Here is a 20,718-nt window from a genome sequence, read left to right on the forward strand (position 1 = left end):
CCATGCTGACTATTCCTAATCACTTTCCTCTAATCCAAGTGCCTCAAAATGGATTCCTTAAGGATCCCTTTCATGATTTTTCCAGGAACCGAGGTAAGACTGACTGGCCTATAGTTCCCTAGAGCTATGTAGTTATAGCTGGGTCAAAGGAAGTAAATCCATTTTACCTCTCTAAAATATAAGTACTGTAGGTAATGAGGAACAGCTCTGAAGAATATAAGAATGAAAAACAAACATTAATTGTAGTTATTTGGAAAGTTATTCGAGAAATCTACCATATATGTATTTTTCTGTGGCCACCTATACAATCTTGCAGAAACAAAAAAACAATAAACCAACTCAAATAGGATGATATTTCACTCCTTCTCACATTCTTTTTTAGTTTTTATACAACAAAACATCATTAGCAGCAATTCGAGTGATCAGGAAAAAATAGCTAGTAGCGCTGATATTTAATGCAAAATTTTATCATGTAAAATTTTATTAGTGACCCTGAGGAAACTTTAAAGCAGAGACTGAAGATATGGGTTACATTTTTGAGGCAGCCTTAAGTGTCAACTGAGCTGCAACTTAATAGCTTTCCCATGGCTCCTCTGTCTCACTCATCTCTGCCATTAGTTACAGTTCATGTTTCAGAATTATATTGCGCATAAACTGAGTAAGATGACCTCTTCAATTTTGAATTTTTGCTTGTCTCTTGCACACTTATTTAAAACAGTTCTCTTACTGGATGCAGTTTTCAATACAGTAGAACCTCAGAAATACGAACACCACTGAAATGGAAGTTTTTCGGAACAGTGAAGAAAATATTATGGTTGTTCTTTCAAATGTTTACAACTGAATAGTGACTTAATACAGCTTTGAAACTTCAGTCTGCAGAAGAAAAAAAAATCTGCTTTCCCTTTATTTATTTTGGTAGTTTACATCCGTGGTCACCAACCAGTCAACTGTGATTGACTGGTCAATCGTGGCGCCAGCTAGCCAGGCAGCTGCCCCTCTTTGATCCAGGCCAGCTGGAGCATGGCACAGCCTCAGCAGGCTGAAAGCTGCACTGCACTCCAGCTGGACTAGATCAAATGAGGGGCAGCTACACAGGAAGCTGTCCCTCTTTGCTAACTTGCTGGCTGGGAAGAGGCACGCGGTGCATCCCTGCTCTTGCCTCCTGCTCCGGGAAGGGGATGGGTGGCTGGCAAACATGGCATGCTGGGGAAAAGGGCTATCCCACACTGATCACCACAGGCTGTGTGCAGGCTTGGAGAGCCCTTTCCCTACAGCCCCACTGCACGTGGCTGGTCTGTGTGTGGATTCCGGGAGCCCCTTCCCCAGCACCCCACTGTGTCTGGCCCAGCTGAAGCTATCCCTGGGCAACCCCAGGCCCAGAGCCACTGGGCCAGGCAGGAAAGAGACTCTGCCCCCTCTCTCCCCTTGCCCCAGCGCTGCTCCCTGGAGGCTGCGAGTCCTGGAGCTGCTGTGCTGCTGGTGAGTGTGCTGGGGGTACAGGGATTGGAGGGCGAGAAGGGGGGTGAAGGATGATGGGGGTGAAGGATGGGAGGGGCCAGGGGTTGCACAAGGGGCATGGAGTGATGCAGGGGGATCAGGCTGAGGGGAGCAAGACTAGAGCAGAGGGAAGATGTGAGGGGGGGATACAATTTTATTTTGCAGAAGCTGCACTTGCCTTTACTTTCCACTTCTTTGCCTCCTTCCCCAACTAGTTATTTGGCTGTATTCTCACCCTCTCACCTTTTTCTGCGTTACTCCCCTAACCCCATCTCTTCCCCAAACTCTGTCTTGTGCCCCCTCTCCTGCTGCCAAACTCCCTTCCAGACCCTGCAGCCCTTCTCCCACCCAGATCCTGCATCCCTATCCCTATCAGCCCTGTCCCACACATTGAGCCCCACATCTTTGTTCCCATCACAGAGCCTAAGGGGGTCTACAAAATACACTAGCTTTGGAACCCCAGAAAAGTAAATCTGGCCTATGGGAAGCTCTGAACCTCAATCCTTCCTGCCCCTTCCCCTCCCCTTGTGGGGGCTGGAGCACCAGAAGAGTGAGGTCTCTCAGTTGGGGGCCACATCAATGAGGACTGGGGGTTTTGGGAGGAGTTTTTTTGCTTCTCATTTGTGTAGTCCCCAACTGATTTTTCTGTGGGACAATGGCCCCCAACACAAAAAAGTTTCCCTACCCCTGCCATAAATAAAGAAAACATCAAAAACTTGTGTGTTGTACATAATGTTTTACTTTATTTAAAATGAAGTTTGATCAACTAACATGAGAAAGTTAAAACACTTAATCTAGTTAATAATTTAAATTAAACCACATTCTCCCCAGCTGCAGCACTAGCAAAATGGCTCGGGTGTAATTATGTAATTAACTATTAGTTTCCATTAGCAACGAGTAGTCTGCAGAAAGGTTTGTAGAGGCGGGTCCTGAAGGAAGGAATGGGGTAGATCCTGGTTTGCCGTGACATTTAAAAAGTGATCTTGGGTTTAAAAAGGTGGGATACCTCTGGTTTACATACTTCTGGTTCCAAATGAAATGTGTGATTGACTGGTCAGTTAATAACACTGGTGTCTGTAACTTCAAGGTTTTACTGTAGTTTCAATTATATTATGCTAGATTGATGATAAAAATAAAAAGAGTTATCTGATTTAAATTACACAATTTTATACAACAACAACGAAAAATTCATTGCAGGTGACTAACAAAAACAAGCTAAAAGGAAAAAAGCAAAAAAATAAGTAATTCAAAGCCAAAAAAGAGACAAACTGACTCAATGGACTAAACATTATAGTGCATTAATAAAAGTAGTGATGGGATGATTTGAAAAAAAAAGTGTAAAGATTTATTTTATAAGAAGGAAAATAAGCCAGAGCACACTTAACAAAAGAACAGCAAACCAACATAGTAGGTCTCCAGTGTCCTTATAGCTTTCTCAGACTATGAAATCAACCTAGGAATGCCAGAGATCACACTCCACGATGAAAAACTTTGATTCATAAGCTTCCACTGAGTTACGAGGTCTTCCCAAAGGCAGAAGAGAGTCTTGTGTTTTTCAGTAGAATTTTTCCTGATTAAATCTCAGTTAAAAGCCATGTTAACCCTTGTGACCTGCTAAATCGGGGTGGGCAAAGGGGCCTCTGGAGGCTGAATCTGGCCCATTGCCACCCTGCCACTTTCCCCACCCCCAAGCCAATGGAGACGTGGGGATGGGGGAGCACATGAAGTCTCCTCCCCCACACCCAAGTATTTAAAACAGCCGGTATTTCTCACTAGTCATCACATGCCCCTGTCAGCGGGGAGCAGGAGGCGAGAGACATCGTGCACTCCTCTGCCCCCAAGCCCTGACTGGCCTGGCGGGGGGAGCATGTGAAGTCTCCTCTCCCAATCGGGGGTGCGTGGCATCAGAGGGAACCGCTAGCTGTTTTAAAACAGCCAACAGTTCTCTCGAGCTTCTGTGTGACTCTGGCAGGATGGGGACAGGAGGCAGGGGGGCCTGATTGGCCTAAGGGTGGGAGAAGCCACAAGGGCTCTTCCCATTGCGGCACCTAGAGGGAACTGCCAGCTATTTTAAATCAGCTGGTAAATCTCTCTGGGGAGGGGGAAAGACTTCACATGCTCCCCCACCCCACGCCAATCAGGCTCAGGCGGAGGAGGGGAGAGAAAGAAGTCCCCTGGCCCTGCCCCTTCCAGAGACCCCACCCCTTCTGGGATGGCCCGAGGTCATTTCAGAAATTTATGAAGTGGTCCCCCTTAAAAAAAATTATTGCCCACCCCAGTGCTAGATACTTATGATACATTTCTATTCTATTGCATTCTCTTAGATGGAAATTTCAACCTTTAGGTAAGTACATCATTACAGTTTAGATTAGAGGTTCCCTAATTGTGGTACATGAGCTTAATGTTCCATCCCTTCCATTCACAATTTTTGAAGAAAGCAATATGTTAACCAATAATGTCTGAGAGCCACAAGTATAGATTATTTTACTGTGAACTCAAAAAAAAAATCTGTACTTTATGATTTGGAGAAAGAAAATTTCTAATTACTATCTCAGCAAAATTTAGTGTAAATTTTAAGAGTAAAAGCAATGAGAGAGAAAATATATAATTTGATCTGTTCTAGGGTAAAATATGACTTTTTTGCACTAATGTGTGCTAGTTTCAGAAGATTAAACAGTCTGAATTCACAGACAATGCAAGAGCATGATTTAAAGAATCTAATACAGGTTGAACCTCTCTTAACCAGGACACTCTGCTCCAGAAACATCCCTGGTTTGGCAGGACCACAAATTTCCTAGGACCAGAGAGTCCCAGTGGAAAGCTAATTGCTGGAAGCCCTGAAGAGGGGCTAAAGCCCAGTAGTAGTGAGGATAACCCGTGAGCAAAACCAGGAGCTCAGCAGTAGGGCTGCAGCGAGTGGGGGGTGGAGGAGGGCAGGAGGCAGCAGGGCTGGAGCACAGCAGAGAAACTGCCCGGCGAGACCGGGGGGGCAGCAGGTTGCTGCCCTGCTGCAGAGCAAACAGCTGCTGTCCAGTGGTAGAGCAAAGAACCTGACAGCCCCGCTACTGCCCAGCGAACCTGCTTGGTGAAGCTGGGAGGCAGTGGTGCCTCCAAGCGAGGCTGAAGACCAAGCAGGGCTGTCACCTTGCTGAGCAGCTGGTCCAACCTGCATAATAAGATATACCTAATCTCCAAGACAACCTTTTAAATTACACATTTTTCAAACAGACAAATCAGTCAAAACTTGGACCATATCAAACAAGTACTGTACACTGTTGAAAGAATGTTAACAATCTGTTCAGTAATAACATTAACATTTGTTCAGTTCCAAATGTTTGTTTTGACTTATCTTTCACACTGCAATTTATATGAAACAAAACAAGCTCTCTCGATTATCTACAAGATTACAAATATTGCTAGGTACAAATAATTTCATCATGTATCTGTTTACTCAGACGTTTAGAACACAGATTTATCATTTTATTGTTCACCTTAGTGAAACACTTAGTAAACACTGTAGGAAAAAACTGAAATTCAGATTAATTCAAATCAACAGCCATAGACTGGAGTCATCCTGCAAAATGCATTTCCGTGAACCAGACAGACCCTTCTGTGTTCCCAGAGAATTCATACTAGAAGGCGCTGCTTTCAGAGCACAGCTTTACTTTTAGCCAGGACAAAGTTCTGCTAGTGAAAGCAACAAAGGGGAGGTGCTGAATTAGGTCCCTCCTTGCCAGCAACAGCACCTACTTTTATGGGAGTTCAAGCTGCATGTGGACTCTACCAGAAGGGAGATTTACAGCTCTTTTCTGATACTTATTCTTTGTGATAAACTGACAAATGAAATACATATGACAAGTCCCTGTGGCATATATTTCCCCTTCAATGTTTCATTTCCATAAATATAAAGGGCCAGATTAAGGACCTGACTTTAATGGGATCAGTATTAGGCCTGTAAGTAAAGGCACTGAAATTTAAAATTACAGATGACAGAAATTTACAGTGAAAAATTTAAAGACAAGAATGCTAAACAGTACCTAAACAATTCTATTTGACAAATAATACTTTACAAATAATGCATATGACATTTCTACGTTTATATTAATGTTCTGATGAAATGTTTGGAACAAGCAAGGCAGCAATATATAAGCAGACTTGTCTTCCTTCCCCCTCCAAGAGAAGAATAAAAAACCTAATAGGCAACAGAACTTAAACTCAATTTAAAAATGCTTTTTACAGGCAAAGAAATAGACAAGAACTATAGGCAACTCTCCAATGTCAATTTCTCTTAACAAAATAAAAGAGCAATACATTACAAGCATTCAAGATAAACAAAGATCAAATTTCACACAGTTAGCTACTTACAACAGCAAAACACATAAATTCTACCGGAAATCAAGTGGCAGAAAGACAAGAGAATTGGTATGCCTTTCAGGAATGTTACACTGATCATCAAAATCTTGGTGGAAACAAACAATACCATTATAGCTACTGCCATCTTGTTGTAATCAATTATTCTGTAACTTTAAAAAAAATCCAGTCACAGCCTTAATACATCAGTAAAGTCCAAAGATAATCAAACAAACAACTGAATTTGTTAATCTACTCCAGCCTGCCTTTTGGGAAAAAGTGAATGTCAAATCATTTATTTCCAGATTGCTTACTTGCCTGCCCACTTGTATACAAAAGGATTTTACAACCATTACTGCAGCGAAAAGCTGCTCCTAAATAAATTATGTTCAAGTAAACCTACTGGATCTATTTCTCAGTTTATTAATCTGTAAAATGAGTACAGTTTGGACCTCTCTGGTTCAGCACCTTTGGGACCTGACTGGTCCTGAACAAGGGAATTTGCCAGATCAGGGGCCTCCCTTTCCTGCTGCCAGGCTGATGCGGCCCTGGCAGCATGGACTGCCACGTCCCCTGTCCTGTCACCAAGGCTGAGGCAGCTGCCACGTCCCCATCCCCGCTACCGGGGCTGCTGAGTCCCCACTACTGGGGCTGCCATGACCCCCACTGTGCTACTGGGGCTCCAACCCTGGTCCCAGCCCCAGCACCACTGGGCTCTGAGCCACAGGTGCCCTCTTGCCACTGGGGCTCCCAGCTAGGACTCCCTGGTCCGCTGCCAGACGAGGGAGTCCTGGTTTTTGGAGGTCAAACCTATACAATGATCTCTCACCAGGATGTTTTTGGGCTTAGATAATGTTTGTAGAGCACTTTTAGTCCTCAAATAGAATCTTGAGTACAAAGCACTGGCATGACCTTAGCCTTTAAAAGGCTAAATAAATCTATTCAAAAGAGGTAAGCCATGAAAATTCTTATGTGCATCAAAAATTAACACCAAATTCAAGGGGATTTTGCACATACAACACCCCCTTTACCTTAAGGTAACATATTTTATAAGAAAGAATCTGTGCACCGAGACTGTGAAAACATTATCATATGCTGCTTATAAGAAATACTTTACTTTATAATGTAACAGCAGTGAAAGAAAGATATTTCCCAATGTTCAACATTCTGTATTTGCTCATTACAAGCAAAATATAAAAGGAATAAAATAAGGCAACAGAGCCAACTTCAGCAAACAGAATGTAACTGGTATAAGTAACACAAATCTTAACTTATCAATCTTATAAACATTACATTATTTAATCATTGTAACAGCCTTTTCCATTTTGGATTCTTAATGCAAAATAAACAGGAAATAAAAACTGCTTATCAAGTTATTTTATACTAGCACTAGAAGATTTACCCAGAATTGCTGGAGTCCTTAAGCCAAATATTTTTTTTCTTCATGTAAATCATTGTTCTGGAGTAGGGATGTTAAATATTGGTTAACTGAATAGTCAATTAACCTCATTAATTCTTATTGGTTACTCAACTATTCTATAGTCCCCAGAGGTGGGGCCGGCAGCCAGTGCAATCCAGTCCCACTCCCAAGAAGCCCCCTGCCACTCCACACTGCTCCATCTGTATCAAAGGCAGCAGCCCGGGGTGTCAGGCAGAAGGTGGTCCACGAGAGGAACCAGTTAAAAACCAGCTCCCCTTGAGGACTGGCTGCCTGTCGCTCCCACTGCCTCTGATACAGAGGCAGCAGCATGGAGTGACAACAATCCCTGTTCAGGGGAGCGTCTGAGCTCCCAAACCCGGCACAAGCCTGGCTACTAATACACTTTAAATGCAGAGCCACAGGAGAGGTAAGTCCTAGACCCAGTGCCGCCAGAACTAAGCCGGACTACTGGACAGCCTGCTAAAAAAATTTCTGGCAAGGGAATGGGGGGAAATGCGTGTAGTCTATAGCATTAATCCATAAGCTTTTGCTTATCAGTTAACCAACTATACTATTACATCCCTATTTTGGAGTGGGGTTGGGTATGAGGGTTTCAATATGCAGGCTGCTTCAGGGAGAAAGGACAACCCCAGCTCTCTCTCACCACAGTTGTAGCTTGGGGCCAGGTGAGAACCATTTTTCCATGGATGCGGCAGGTGCAGTGGGCACAGCAAGGAGATGGTGCATGTCACCTAGCTGGGGGTCAGACAGGCAGGCAGGCAGGCACACTGAAATATAGAGTAAATAGTTGTCCCTTTCTCCATCCCTGCCCTAGCTATCCCAGTCCTCACCTCTGGCCCCTTGCTGCCCTGCTGTTACCATTCTACAGTATAACAGTTCCTCCTACCAGACTAGTCCCTTTCCATTTTATGAGAAACAAGCACATCCCATTGTCCTGGCACAACCAAACCCTTATTTTGCATTCAATTATAAGAGGAAGATATATCCCAAATTTAGTTGTCCTAGCTCTTATTGTTTAGGAGGAGGTTCTTGAACAAAAGTACTCACAGATGGATAGACAGACACACAAAGTTTCTAAAATATTTAGTAAGAGTTTTGTCCCATTCAAGCATGTGACAGACGTTAGACCAGGAGTGGGCAATAATTTTTAATGGGGGGGGGGCACTCCAAGATTTTGGAAAGTGGTCATGAGCTGCACTCTTCCATGATATTAATGGAAATGTGGGGTCTGGAATGGAGATTGGGGTAAGAGACTGGAGTCTAGGAGGGAGTTGGGATGTGACCTAGGGCAGGGGACTGTAGTTCAGGAGTTTGGAATGTGACCTAAGGTAGGAGGAGATTGTGATCTGAGATAGAAGATTGGGGTGCCAGATCTGGGAGGGGGTACGGGTGTAAGAGAGGAACAGAGGGTTTGGGTATGTTGAGTGGGGGGAGGGCAGAGAGTTGGGGCAAGAAAGGGCTGGGGTGCCACAAGCAGGCTGGGGCCAAGAGACTTGTCAGCTGCCAAACTTGCCTAACTGCCTGCACAGCTAAAAATGTTTCCCAGCCAGCCAGCCTGCTTGCCTGGCCATGTGCTTCATGAATAACTGAGCCCAGGAGAGGGGGCGTGATTCTTCTTGGCTGCCTGTAATTCTAACAAGCAGCTCACATCGGCTGCTCCTAAAACTTCTCCCCTCCCCACCAGTTTCAAAACAGAAATGGAGCCCTGCAGTCGCTTTTCTGCATGGTGCACGGGGCAAGCTGGGGAGCCTACCTGGGGCTCCCCGCTGACTGTGAGGACTGGATCCAGTGGTTGGGTGAGCAGCATCCATCCCGCGGGCCGTATTTTTCCCAGGCCTGCTTTAGACCTTCCTGCGCTGCTGGCATATTGGCCAGTCCAGTTCCTGCTTTAATTATAGGTGTTCACTAATGGTATTATTTCCTACATAATGCCAGCACATTTAATATCCTTTTGCCACTGTACTTCTGATTGAATTCTGTCAGCTCCAAAAGCTTTCATCTGTTTGAGACCTTTGACAGCAGCTTTAATTTCACTGGGTATTATTCACTGGTGCATCTTCTATTTCTAACTGAATACAGGCAGTCCCCGGGTTACATGGATCCGACTTACATCGGATCCCTACTTACAAACGGGGTGAGGCAACCCCGCACTAGCTGCTTCCCCTCAGCAGACCAGGGAGACGCGAAGCTAGCACCGCCCCCAGCAGACCAGGGAGACGTGGAGCGGCTTTTCTCAGCAGACACCTCAGCTTGAGAATAAAGGACTGAGGGTATGTCTACACTACCCCCCTAGTTCGAACTAGGGGGGTAATGTATGCATACCGAACTTGCTAATGAAGCCCGGGATTTGAATTTCCCGGGCTTCATTAGCATAAAGCCGGCGCCGCCATTTTTAAAAGCCGGCTAGTGCGAACCCTGTGCCGCGCGGCTACACGCAGCACGGACTAGATAGTTCGGATTAGGCTTCCTAATCCGAACTATCTGTACACCTCGTTCCACTAGCCGGCTTTTAAAAATGGCGGCGCCGGCTTTATGCTAATGAAGCCCGGGAAATTCAAATCCCGGGCTTCATTAGCAAGTTCGGTATGCATATATTACCCCCATAGTTCGAACTAGGGGGGTAGTGTAGACATACCCAGAGGGAAGTGAGGTGTGGGAGAATAAAACTGAGCTCTGGAGAAATGTTTGGCTAGAGTTTCCCCTACAATATGTACCAGTTCTGACTTACATACAAATTCAACTTAAGAACAAATCTACAGTCCCTATCTTGTACGTAACCCGGGGACTGCCTGTATAGGCATTTCTCTAGAATCTGTACATGACAACGCTCTGAACAGTTTTATATGGAATGGAATTTTTGTTCTCTTCCTCTGACTTGTTCTTTGTGTTATTTCAACACCTGTCCATAACAGTAGTGACAGACATCACCCATGATGGTCAGGTTCTTCCTGAAAGGTATTTCATTATTCAGTAGAGCTGTTTGAAGTTTCAATCAGAGATATTTCTGCCTCTGCAGACATCTCCTGAGCCCAGGCATTTACAGCTTTCCTGCTTCTCTTCTTTATCCTTTTATTTACATCTTGAATCTGCATGTAAAAGTTAGGCCTGATTCTTGCTCTGTCCTTTTTTGCCTTCATAAGTTTCTGTTTGTTAATTGTTGTTCGGGTTCCAGATGTAATCCATGCATCTTTCTTCCACCCTTTCTGGAGGCTCAGATTTACCTACAAGTTTTCAAGTTTGTCCATCTGTCTTCCAGACTTTACTCAGCCTGGTCCTATAATACCAGAACTGTTGCTAAAAGCAATCTGATCTGTATTTCTTTGTCCTTGAAATTCTCGATTGCTGTAACACTTTTTGTCCATCTTTATGATCTTTTAAAGTTTATGTTCTATTATGGTCACTAAAAGATAATGATCCAAAGCTAACATTTGCTCTTCTAATGGCTCGGTCATTCCTCAAAGAAGATACTCACTCCTGAAGTATAGACACATGGCCTGATTGATAGTTGCATTCTCTGGTGATCTCCATGTGAGTTTGTGAATTCTCTTATGCTGGAAAAGACTGACTCCTAATTTAAGAGGCTCTGTGCCAGAGACTCAAAACCTGTTTGCTATTATCAAAAAGGTGCCTTCCACTGCTGTGCACGAAATGGCATGTTTAGGCACATCAGCCAATATTCCCTCTAATTTTTTCCAACCACATGTAGAATTAATTTTGTTATGTGCACGTAACCATATGCAGATATGCACCACCATGCTGCTGGCTGTGAGCACTGTAGGCACTCTGCTAACCAGCTGGGTGGCACTGCAGTCTCTCTTGGGTGGCTGCCCAAGCGGTCAGCTTATAGGGAACACTGACATCCAGCTGTACCTGCTCAAAGAACGTATACACTTCAGGGTCACTTGCTGAATTTGTTGGTACAATTATTGTACACTTGATATTGCTTGTGTGCAGATTGACTGTTTTTCTGCTGCTCACTGGCTCTCAAGCCAACGGGGTCTTTGCTGAAATGTCATCTAGCATAATTCCTACACTTCTTTTGTTCACCATCAGACAGCATCTTGTCATTCCCTGCCCTTCTCGATGCATAGAGCCCAAGTATATTCAAGTGGTTTATTTGGTTTTTTATAGTTTGTGTAGCTTGTGCCAGCTTTCCCATTCTACAAAAAATTCATACATTCCATGTGCCTACTCTTACAAATTTTGTCATAATGATTTGATGTCTCACTTTCTCTGCTTCCCTTCAGTGTTCACTGAGATTTTCAGTTTTGAGCTCCATCTGTACCTACCAACTTAAAGTTTTGGTTTAGCTAAACTGTTTCCGCTGAGGTAAGGTTTTACCTCCACAGATCACAAATCCAACTGCAGAATCCTTCTCTTTTATCCAGTGGGATCAGCAGCATTGCTAACAGTGCAGAACATTTGACTCAAAGTGTTGAAATAAATGGTTGAAGTTCAAATTCAGCATGTGTTTCACCAAAACATTTAAACAGAATCAGTATGATCATCTTAAATGCTGGGTTGATGGGTGAAGGGTAGAGAATCTAAATTACAATTCCTAATATCATTATCCAAGGGTTTTATTTTATAGAGCAAGTACTGAGCAGACATAAGCAAGTTCTGTTTGTTTTTAAAGAGGACAAAACTTCAAAATCACATTTCTGTCTGAAAAGTTTGTGCATAATACAGCTCAAGGTAATACCCAGGATTACTGTAACAGAGGTGGGACCAAAAATATGTATTTTTCCAATCTGTTTACTCTGTTCATCTGATAGTACTTTATGTACAATTAGTGTCATCATTTCTCCTGATAAGTCAGTTTCTCCCTTATTGAAAATAGTTAAGTATCCACACGAAAGAAGAACAATATTTATTAAAAATGCTGAACATTTTTTAAAAATCAGATGCATTATTTAAAGAATGCTGTTTTAGAAAATGATGTTCTTGTCAATTAAAAAAAAATCAAGTTTTTTTTTTATTGTCAATGTGCATTAATATATATGTACTTATATATTTGTATTTGCTGGTTTATAGTACCTAGAACATTAAATAGATTCCATACAAACTGACAGATATAGAAAGTTACAAATTATCACAAGTATGTTCTAACCTGTTTCTACAGAAGTCTATCCCTTTTCTCACCAGTATGTGAGGAGGCTGCTTTTGTTGTCATGGAGACAAAGAGATGTCTGCCTTTATTTATTTCGAAAAAGAATATACGTGTAGCAATTCAGCCATTATTCAACAAAATCCCACCCAGACTCTCTTGCTTTCATCATCATTTTTTAAAAAAGCTTGAATCTTTTGAAATCAAAAGGTTTGAATACCTTCTACAGAACTGCATCCTGATGTAGTAGAAACTACTGGAGAGCCTACCAGAATACTTCAAGGAAAAAATGATGCTCATGTCTTTGAAGAGATAAGCAGGTAAATATTTAATGGTAAGAATGTAAATAATATATTGCTTATCTGTATCTTTTTTTCTGCCTTGTCTTTTAAATTGTAAGCTGTTCAGGCAAAGATGGCTTGTATTCAGTTTGCACAGTGCTTAGCACAATCGGGCCTCAAACTTTACATACTATCATACAAATAAGTAATAAAGAAATAAGAATGAATAATGATTTTAAGCTTCTAAAAATGTGTTCCATGCAAGATGTGAAGACACAAATATTAATGACTTAATTCCTCTGAAGCCTGTAAACAGTAGCCCCATAATCAGTGACTTTGTTGTTGGTATATATTATAGTCTGCATATATTAGTTTGGCACTAACCACAGTCCTTCAGGGAGCTGTCTAATGCCCATTTCCAATAAGAAAAGAGTCACTGAATGAGAGCTGAACACAAGTTGGAAGCTACAGAAATACAGAGGTAAACTGTCAAAACTAGAGTAAATAAGAAAGGTTTAGACCAGTTGTTCTCAAAGTGCGATTCATAGACTACTAGTGGTCTGCAGCCATCTCCGAGGTGGACCGTGGCCCTAGCTCAGCCACCCCCATGCAACATGGGATGCAGGGGGCTCTCACGGGGGCTTGGCTGCCCGCCTCATCTCATTCTCTGTGTTCGGAGTCACCATGTAGCTGGGAGTTGGCCCGGAGGTAGGATTCTCAAGCGAGGAGCTCCTGACCCTGCACTGCACCTGCTGTAAAGGGGACCTACCCGGTCTGTGCGCGCTGCTGCAGGGCACGCAACATTGTTATCTGGCTACCGAGGACTCCTTTTATGGCTGGCTGCCCATCGACTGGGCCGCACACTTCAGCAGGGTGCGGCCCGGTCTGGGGAGAGGGTACTGTCTTGTGAGACCCGTATGCTCACACAGCACCACTTTGCTGTACGCAAGTGTGGAGGGAGAGGTGGAAACTACCACCCAGTTTGGTGAGGGTTCTCAGTACCATCCGTAGCCCCTGGGGAAAGCCAGGGCCCAAGCTGTGGGGGAATGCCCATGGAGGAACATGAGACGTGGTGGGCTCTTACAGGGAGGAATTTGGAGTGGGAATGTAAAGTGACCTTGTCTTTAAAAAAGGTTGTGTATGGGGGACCCATAGCTAGGGTTGTGATCTCTCCCACCCATCTCACCAAGGCAATGGCTACAAGAAAGGTGGTCTTTCTGGATAAGTGCAGGAGAGAGTTAGTAGCCATTGGTTCAAAGGGTGGCCGGGTTAAAGCATCCAGTATGAGATGCAGGTCCCACGGTTGTGTTGGTGGGGTGATATCAGGATAAAGTGTCTGAAGGTCCTTTAAAAACCTCTCAGTGAGTGGATGTGCGCCAATATCAACAAGTCATCTATCTTACGGTGCAAGGTAGTAATAGCAGCACGGTGAACTCTAAAGGAACTTATTGAAAAGCCCGCTTGTTTAAGGTGCAGAAGTTAATCGAGGATGGCAGGTAAGAAAGATGTTGAGGGTGCCATCTGGTGGCAAACGCACCACGTGGTGAATCTTTTCCGTTTTTGAAGGTAAGTCTTATGGGTGCTCTGCGACTTACTGTGTAGGAGGACTGTTTGTACTTGCTGTGAGCAAGTCAGAACCATGGAGGAGCAACACCTTTAGGTGTAGCGAGTCAAGGTTCAGTTGGGTGGCGTGGGATCCTGGGGGAAGGAGATCGTGGCTGTATGGTAAGTGGATCGGTGGCACACAGGACACCCTCATCAGAAAGGAAAACTATGGTTCACATGGCCATGATGGAGCTATAAGAATTAGTTGTGTGTGACAGGGTGCAGTCACAGATGACCCCTCGGGGGTGCCTGCTGGGGTGCTGACACAGTCACTGCCACTCACCTTCCCGCTCTCTGGGGCTCCTCACCACCCAGTCCTGCTGGGCCAGCTCCGCTGGTCACCCCCAGCCAAGGCCCTGAGCTGAAGTCTCTGCCCCCACCGAGAAGCAGTACAGATACTGCACCACTTCAGGTCCAAGGAGAGTGGCCCAGCCTTCTGAGAGACCACTGCCCAGATGAGATCAAACCCCAAAGAATTAGGTAAGCCCTCTTTAACAATGAAAGGGGAAATGTGTACACTGGTTGCCCCCCCCAGGTAACAATTATTTACACTGGGATTGATATAAATTAAAAATGATTTTATTAAGTGGAAGCAGTAGGATTTAAGTAGTAATAAGCAAGAAGAGGCAGAGCAAAGTAGGTTACAAATCAAAAAATGAAAACACTTGGCTAATTCTACACTGAAACCTAAGCATAAACTCTTCAAATTCACCCTAAAGCCTCTTTTCCACCTTCAGCTCCAAACCAGGGCTGTTTCCCAGACCCTGAGGTCTTTGGCTCCTTCCTTCAGGTGCAGCCCCACCAAAAGACCTAGGCTTCTGCTTTCCTATTCTTTTTGTTAAGGCCGTGAGACCACTCCCTACCAACCACTGCTCAGATTTAAGGACAAAAGATTGTTTAACAGTGGCTCATCAAGAAGCTGCGGGTAACACCCTCCATGTCTCCCATTCACACATTTGAAACTCACAAAGTATTCCCCATTCCATATGTCTAATTTTACATCCAAAAATGATACATACATCAAAGTAAGATAAACAGAACCAGCAGATCATGACATGAAGATTAGTGGGTTACACTAAATAATTTGCTCAAACCACCTTTGAGTTATGTATATTCATGTCCATAAGTCCATTTCATAAAGCATGGGGGGCGGGTGTCCATCACAGTGTGCTTTGTCTCTCTTTGCCTTTTAGACCACCTTGTTTAACAGGAGGATGGGGAGGAAACGCATACAGGAAGTGGCATGACCAGTTGATGAGGAAGGCATCTCCCATGGACCCGATGACTGCCCTGGAGCAGAATAGGTGACATTTTCTGTTGGATTGTGTGGCAAATAGATCTATGATAGGGTGAACACACTGTCGAAAGATTTGTGACAATCTGTGCAGGTTTATTTGCTACTTGTACTAGGCAGGGAGAGCTCTGCCGAGTGCATCTGCCGTAGTGTTTAGGGTGCCCAGAGGGTGCACTGCAGTAATGTTTATGCTATATTTGAGGCACCAGTTCCAAAGTGCTATGGCTTCTGTGCAAAGTAGTTAAGATCAGGCCTCGCCCTGATGATTCATATAAAACATTGCTGCAGTATTGTCTATATACAGTCTCACATGATTGTTGACAACGAATGGAAGGAATATCACACAAACGTGTCTGACTGCATCTAGTTTTAAGATGTTGATATGTCGGGTTATTGTCGCTGCTGAACCACAGACCCTGGGACATGTGATGTCATAGATAAGCACTGCATCCTGTAAGAAATGCATCCGTCATCCTGGAGACAAACGGTTCAGATAGGTGGAAAGGGACTCTGGAACAAAGATTCTGGGGACTGGTCCACCGTTGCAGGGATTTCTTTACCAGGACTGGGAGGATGAGGGATTTGGATAGTAGGTGGATATTAGGTTTGTAGATCTGTCCCAGCCATCCCTGCAAACATCTCATGTGGAGGCAAGCATTGCTGGCAACAAAATTGCATGCCGCCATGTGCCCCAGAAGCTGAAGGCATTTGTGTGCTGTTGCTTGGGGACTGGATTGTAAGGTGTTTACCAAGGCCACAATTTTTTGGAAACGGTCTTTAGGAAGGGATGCAGTATCCCTTGTTGAGCTGAGACATGCTTCTATAAATTGAATCTTTTCTGTGGGGGAGAGTGTTGATTTGGCTGCATTTATTTGTTGGAATAGGTATGTTGTGATTCACAGCGAGTGGCAGGAGTCATTGTGTGTGTGTGTGCCTTCAAAAGGCAATCATCTAGCTAAGGGACTATGATGACGTTTAGCTTCCTCTGGTATGCTGTGATGACCACCAGAATCTTTGAGAAGACTCTCGGGGCCGCAGAAAGTCCAAAGGGGAGTACTTTGTATTGGTAGTGTTGTGAACCTACAACAAATCAGAGAAAATGTCTAAGTATCACCATCTTGAATTTCTGTTTCTAAACGAATTTGTTGCAGGACTAAGATGGGTCTCCAACCTCAGGAACGTTTTTCCATGAGGAAAAAATGCGAATAAAAACCTTTCCCTCTAGATTGTGCAGGGCAGGTTCAACTACCCGTATGTGCAAAAGGTGTTCTTGTTGAAGCCAATTCTCATGAGAGTGTTCCCTGAAGAAGGACTGGGATGGGGGATGGAAATGGGGTAGAGACATGAAAGGAATAAGATAGCCTTTTTCAATTATCTGGAAGACCCATCTGTCAGAGATTATATGCTGTTAGTTTTGTCAAGAATGATAGCAGACAGCGGTGATATAATTTAGCTTGTAAAAGCAATGTTGGAATAGGTTCAGAGGGGTAGCTGAGTTAGTCTGTAACTGGAAAAACTTAAACAACGAATAGTCTACCAGCACCTTAAAGATTAACAAAACATGTAGATGGTAATATGAGCTTTCATGGGTATAACCCACTTCTTCAGATGACTGGAGTATTGAAAGTCCAGATCCAAGAATAAATAAGGGAAGGCGGAGGAGGCATGGAAAGAGGGGGAAAAGAAAAAATAGTGAATTGGATTATTCAAGTTACAAGAGGCTGATATGAATAATTTCACCTCTATGAGTATCCATTGGCCTACTGGTTGGTTAAGTCATTAGGATGTGGAAGATAGTATGTGAACCAGCCGATAACTTTATTCATTCCTCCCTGATAGGAATCAAACTTGTAAATGAAGTTAACTTCCAACCCTTCCCTGTGTATTTGGCTTGTGGAATTGGCCTGAAACAACACTCTGACTCTGAGATCTATTAACAAGTACCTGGGCAGGTAAAAGTGTTCTCCAACAGATTTCTCTGTGTTGCCTTTTTGGATATCTGATTTGTGTCCATTAATTCTAACCCATAAAGACTGTCCAATTTGCCCAATATACATGGCAGTGGGGCATTGCTGGCACAGATCACATGTGAAGTTAAAGGAGCCCCTGATGTAGCAGCTGATGTTGTTGGATCCAGTGATGAAATCGCTTGTGTAGATGTGTGGACAGAGTTGGTACCAGGGCTGATCACACGGATGGATTCCTGGATGATTATGATGGAGGTGTGTTGCATGATTACTGCAAAGAACTTATTTGAGGTTAGGGGGTTGTCTGTAAGCGAGAATAGGCCTTTCCCCCAAGGCCTGTGAGAGTGAGGGGTCATTTTCCACAATAGGTTGTAGATTGTTGATAATGGATTGGAGGGGTTTAAGTTCTGGACTATAAGGGTGTGTCTAAACTACATGCCTCGTGAAACGAGGTTTACCTGCGCCAGTCAACAAAGACTTCCTTGTCGACAGCGGCGCGTCCAGACTGCCCTGATCTGCCGACAAACAGCTGATCGGCAGAGTGCAGCAGCCATTTAAATTTAAATGAAGCCGCGATTATTTAAATTGCAGCTTCATTTCCCTCTGCTGATCAGCCTAATCTACATGGCTCCATTGATGGAGCCATGTAGTTTAGACACACCCTAGAGGATGACAAGTGGAATTCTGTTGTTTTCTCTTCCTGGCCCGTCTTGAAGTAGTTCATGTCTGGGTACTCTTCTGGCTCTGTCAATCTGTTTTTTCACTTCTCTGGGTGGGTATTTCAGTTTTAAGAATGCTCTATATAGATCCTGTAGGTGTTTGTCTCTGTCTGTGGCATTGGAACAAATCCAGTTGCATCTTAGGGCTTGGCTGTAAACTATAGATTGAGAAATGTGAAGGGGATGGAAACTACAAGCATGAAAGTAAATGTAGTGGTCAGAAAGTTTCTGGTATAAGGTGGTGAAAATGTGTCCGTCATGTAATTGTATTGTAGTGTCAAGGAAGTTGATCTCTTGTGGTTCTCACGACCCTCAACCTGAAGTTAAAATTTGCTGTGACTGTTACGAGTTGGTAGGAGGGCGTTGTCACTGGTTTCTGACTCTACCCCTGTTCTGTTGATGTTGGCCTTGTCTGTTGTAATGTTGAGTGTACAGATGGTATCAAGGCCTAGGGTAGGGCTGATACCTGTATTGTCTCTTTCTAGGTGCCGAGTTGAGGATCCCTAAACAGCAGAGCTTTGCTCTGGAATCCTTCACCGAGTGAAGAATTTCATTGGTATTGGTTGCAAACAGTTTCTGGCCATCAAACGGAAGATCCTCCACCGTAGCTTGGATTTCTCTAAGAAAAGGAGTAGTGTTAAACCATGAAGCCCTTCTCATCACTACTGCTGTTGCTGTAGATCGTGCAGCTGTATCAGCACCATCTAATGTAGTCTGCATCAGCAGCATCTAATGCAGTCTGCAAGGCTGTTCTGGCAATCTTGTGACTCTTATCAGGTCTTTGAACTGTTGTCTTCTTGCCTCAGGAATATCTGCAATAAAATCATTGCGCTTGGTGTAGTTTCTATAGACATATTCACTCAATAGAGCAGCATATTTGGAAATACGAAATTGTAAGGTGGAAGACGTGCAAACTTTGAGCCTGCATAAATCAAGTCTCTTGCCAACATGGTTTGATGGGATAGACCGAAATTATTGCCTGCTTGCTTTTCTGGCGTGTAGCTTCCACCACCAAAGAGTTAGGTCCTGGGTAAGTGAAAAGAAACTCAGAGTCCTTGGGTGGAATGTAATATTTTCCTATCTGCTCTCTTTAGGGCTCGCCAGTTGCACTGTCCGGCATTCTGCGCATGTGCAGATCGCCCGAACCCGGCTCTTCTGGGATGTAATCTACTTGCCACGGGCGAGTAGATTACATATATTGTCGAGCCCTGGCTCTCTTAAAGGTAGGAATGGTTGATGGAGGCATTTGCCATACCATCTTTGCAGGTTCCATTATTGCAGGATTAATTAGTAGTGCTATTTTCGATTGTTTACTGAGTGCAATATGTTCATTCATGTTGGGTTTTGATGACCTCCTGGAGGGGATTGTTTAATTCAGCAGCCACACATTTAAAAAGGTCTTGAAAATGTGCAGAGTCATCTGAGGTTGTTGGAACTGAAGGCACAGCCACTTCCCCTGGTGGGGTGGGTTCATTTGGCTCAACCTTACATCCGCAAGTTGGCTGGGTGGGTCCCCTTCCTGTGCTTGCTTTGTAAGTGGGGAGTGTGGTGGAGGGAAATATTGCACTAAATGTCATTTCTGGCCATGCTGGTGTTTGTGCCAAGGTTGCCAGTTATTCCAGTATTACCAGTGTGGGTCTGGCATAGGTGGAGGTACCCAGGGATTGCCATATTTAGAATGTGATCTGGAAGAGTAATAGACTTATCTGTGTCGAGAAAGTTTTCTGGAGAAAACTCCATATCAAGGTCAACTTCAGATTCGGATGAAAATCTTTCATGAAAAAATGTTATTTGTGATGTTAACATAGCAGGAGAATGACTGGTACTGAGAAATGGTGAACTGAATGTGGAGGAAAGTGAAATCTCTATATTATGTGTATTGCTGTGCTGAGATGGTGCCATAGTAGATGGCACTGATGCTATGTGAGGTGTTGGATTATGCCTTGGTGCCGATTGCAATGAAGATGCGCTTGGTGCCTCTGTGGCGGAGGCACTGGGAGTTATGGAAGGTACCATACTCTCATGCTACATGTGTTCACTTTTTTTGATTGTATCCCTTTGGTATATATGGTCATGCCTATTTTCTTCCACAATTTGATCTGAGGAAGTGGGTCTGGCCCATGAAAGCTCATCACCTAATAAACCATCTTGTTAGTCTTTAAAGTGCTACATAGTCCTGTATTTTGTTTCAGATATAAAGCCAGTTATCCTTTTTACAAAGTAGCTGGCTTTTTATTTAATACAAAATAAAATGATTACTTAACCAACAATAATTTTCTTCAAAAATGTGTGGTCCACACAATTACACATGGTGCATATGTGCCCCATGTGCAGATCAGATTCTTTTGGCCAGCTGATTCTACTGGGGACATAACTGATTTTATGGTCATGAGTAATCATCAGATTATCTAGCCTAGCTCCTTGTCCTTCTCCTCCCCCCACCTGAAGGCATAAATG

The 20,718-nt window shown here is 43.7% G+C and overlaps 1 protein-coding gene and 1 long non-coding RNA gene across 8 annotated transcripts in view; one reads left to right on the forward strand and one right to left on the reverse strand.

Moving 5' to 3' along the window:
- TXNDC11 (thioredoxin domain containing 11) overlaps positions 1-20,718 on the reverse strand; it is a 103,394-nt gene that overhangs the window by 55,113 nt on the left and 27,563 nt on the right. The gene's annotated exons all lie outside the window — the stretch shown is intronic.
- On the forward strand, positions 1,077-19,101 carry LOC112547583 (uncharacterized). Of its 6 annotated transcripts, none has more exons than XR_016350713.1 (4): positions 1,080-1,479; positions 12,625-12,715; positions 15,475-17,797; positions 18,747-19,101. It is a non-coding gene; the product is annotated as an uncharacterized LOC112547583 (long non-coding RNA). The 6 variants fall into 6 exon arrangements; XR_016350714.1 differs by lacking the exon at positions 1,080-1,479 and having other exon boundaries at positions 9,891-12,715; positions 15,475-15,585; positions 17,415-17,797; XR_012896123.2 differs by having other exon boundaries at positions 1,077-1,479; positions 12,625-17,797.

The sequence above is a fragment of the Pelodiscus sinensis genome, chromosome 15 (assembly GCF_052426305.1).
Source record: "Pelodiscus sinensis isolate ZL-2025 chromosome 15, ASM5242630v1, whole genome shotgun sequence".
NCBI classification, from domain to species: domain Eukaryota; kingdom Metazoa; phylum Chordata; order Testudines; family Trionychidae; genus Pelodiscus; species Pelodiscus sinensis.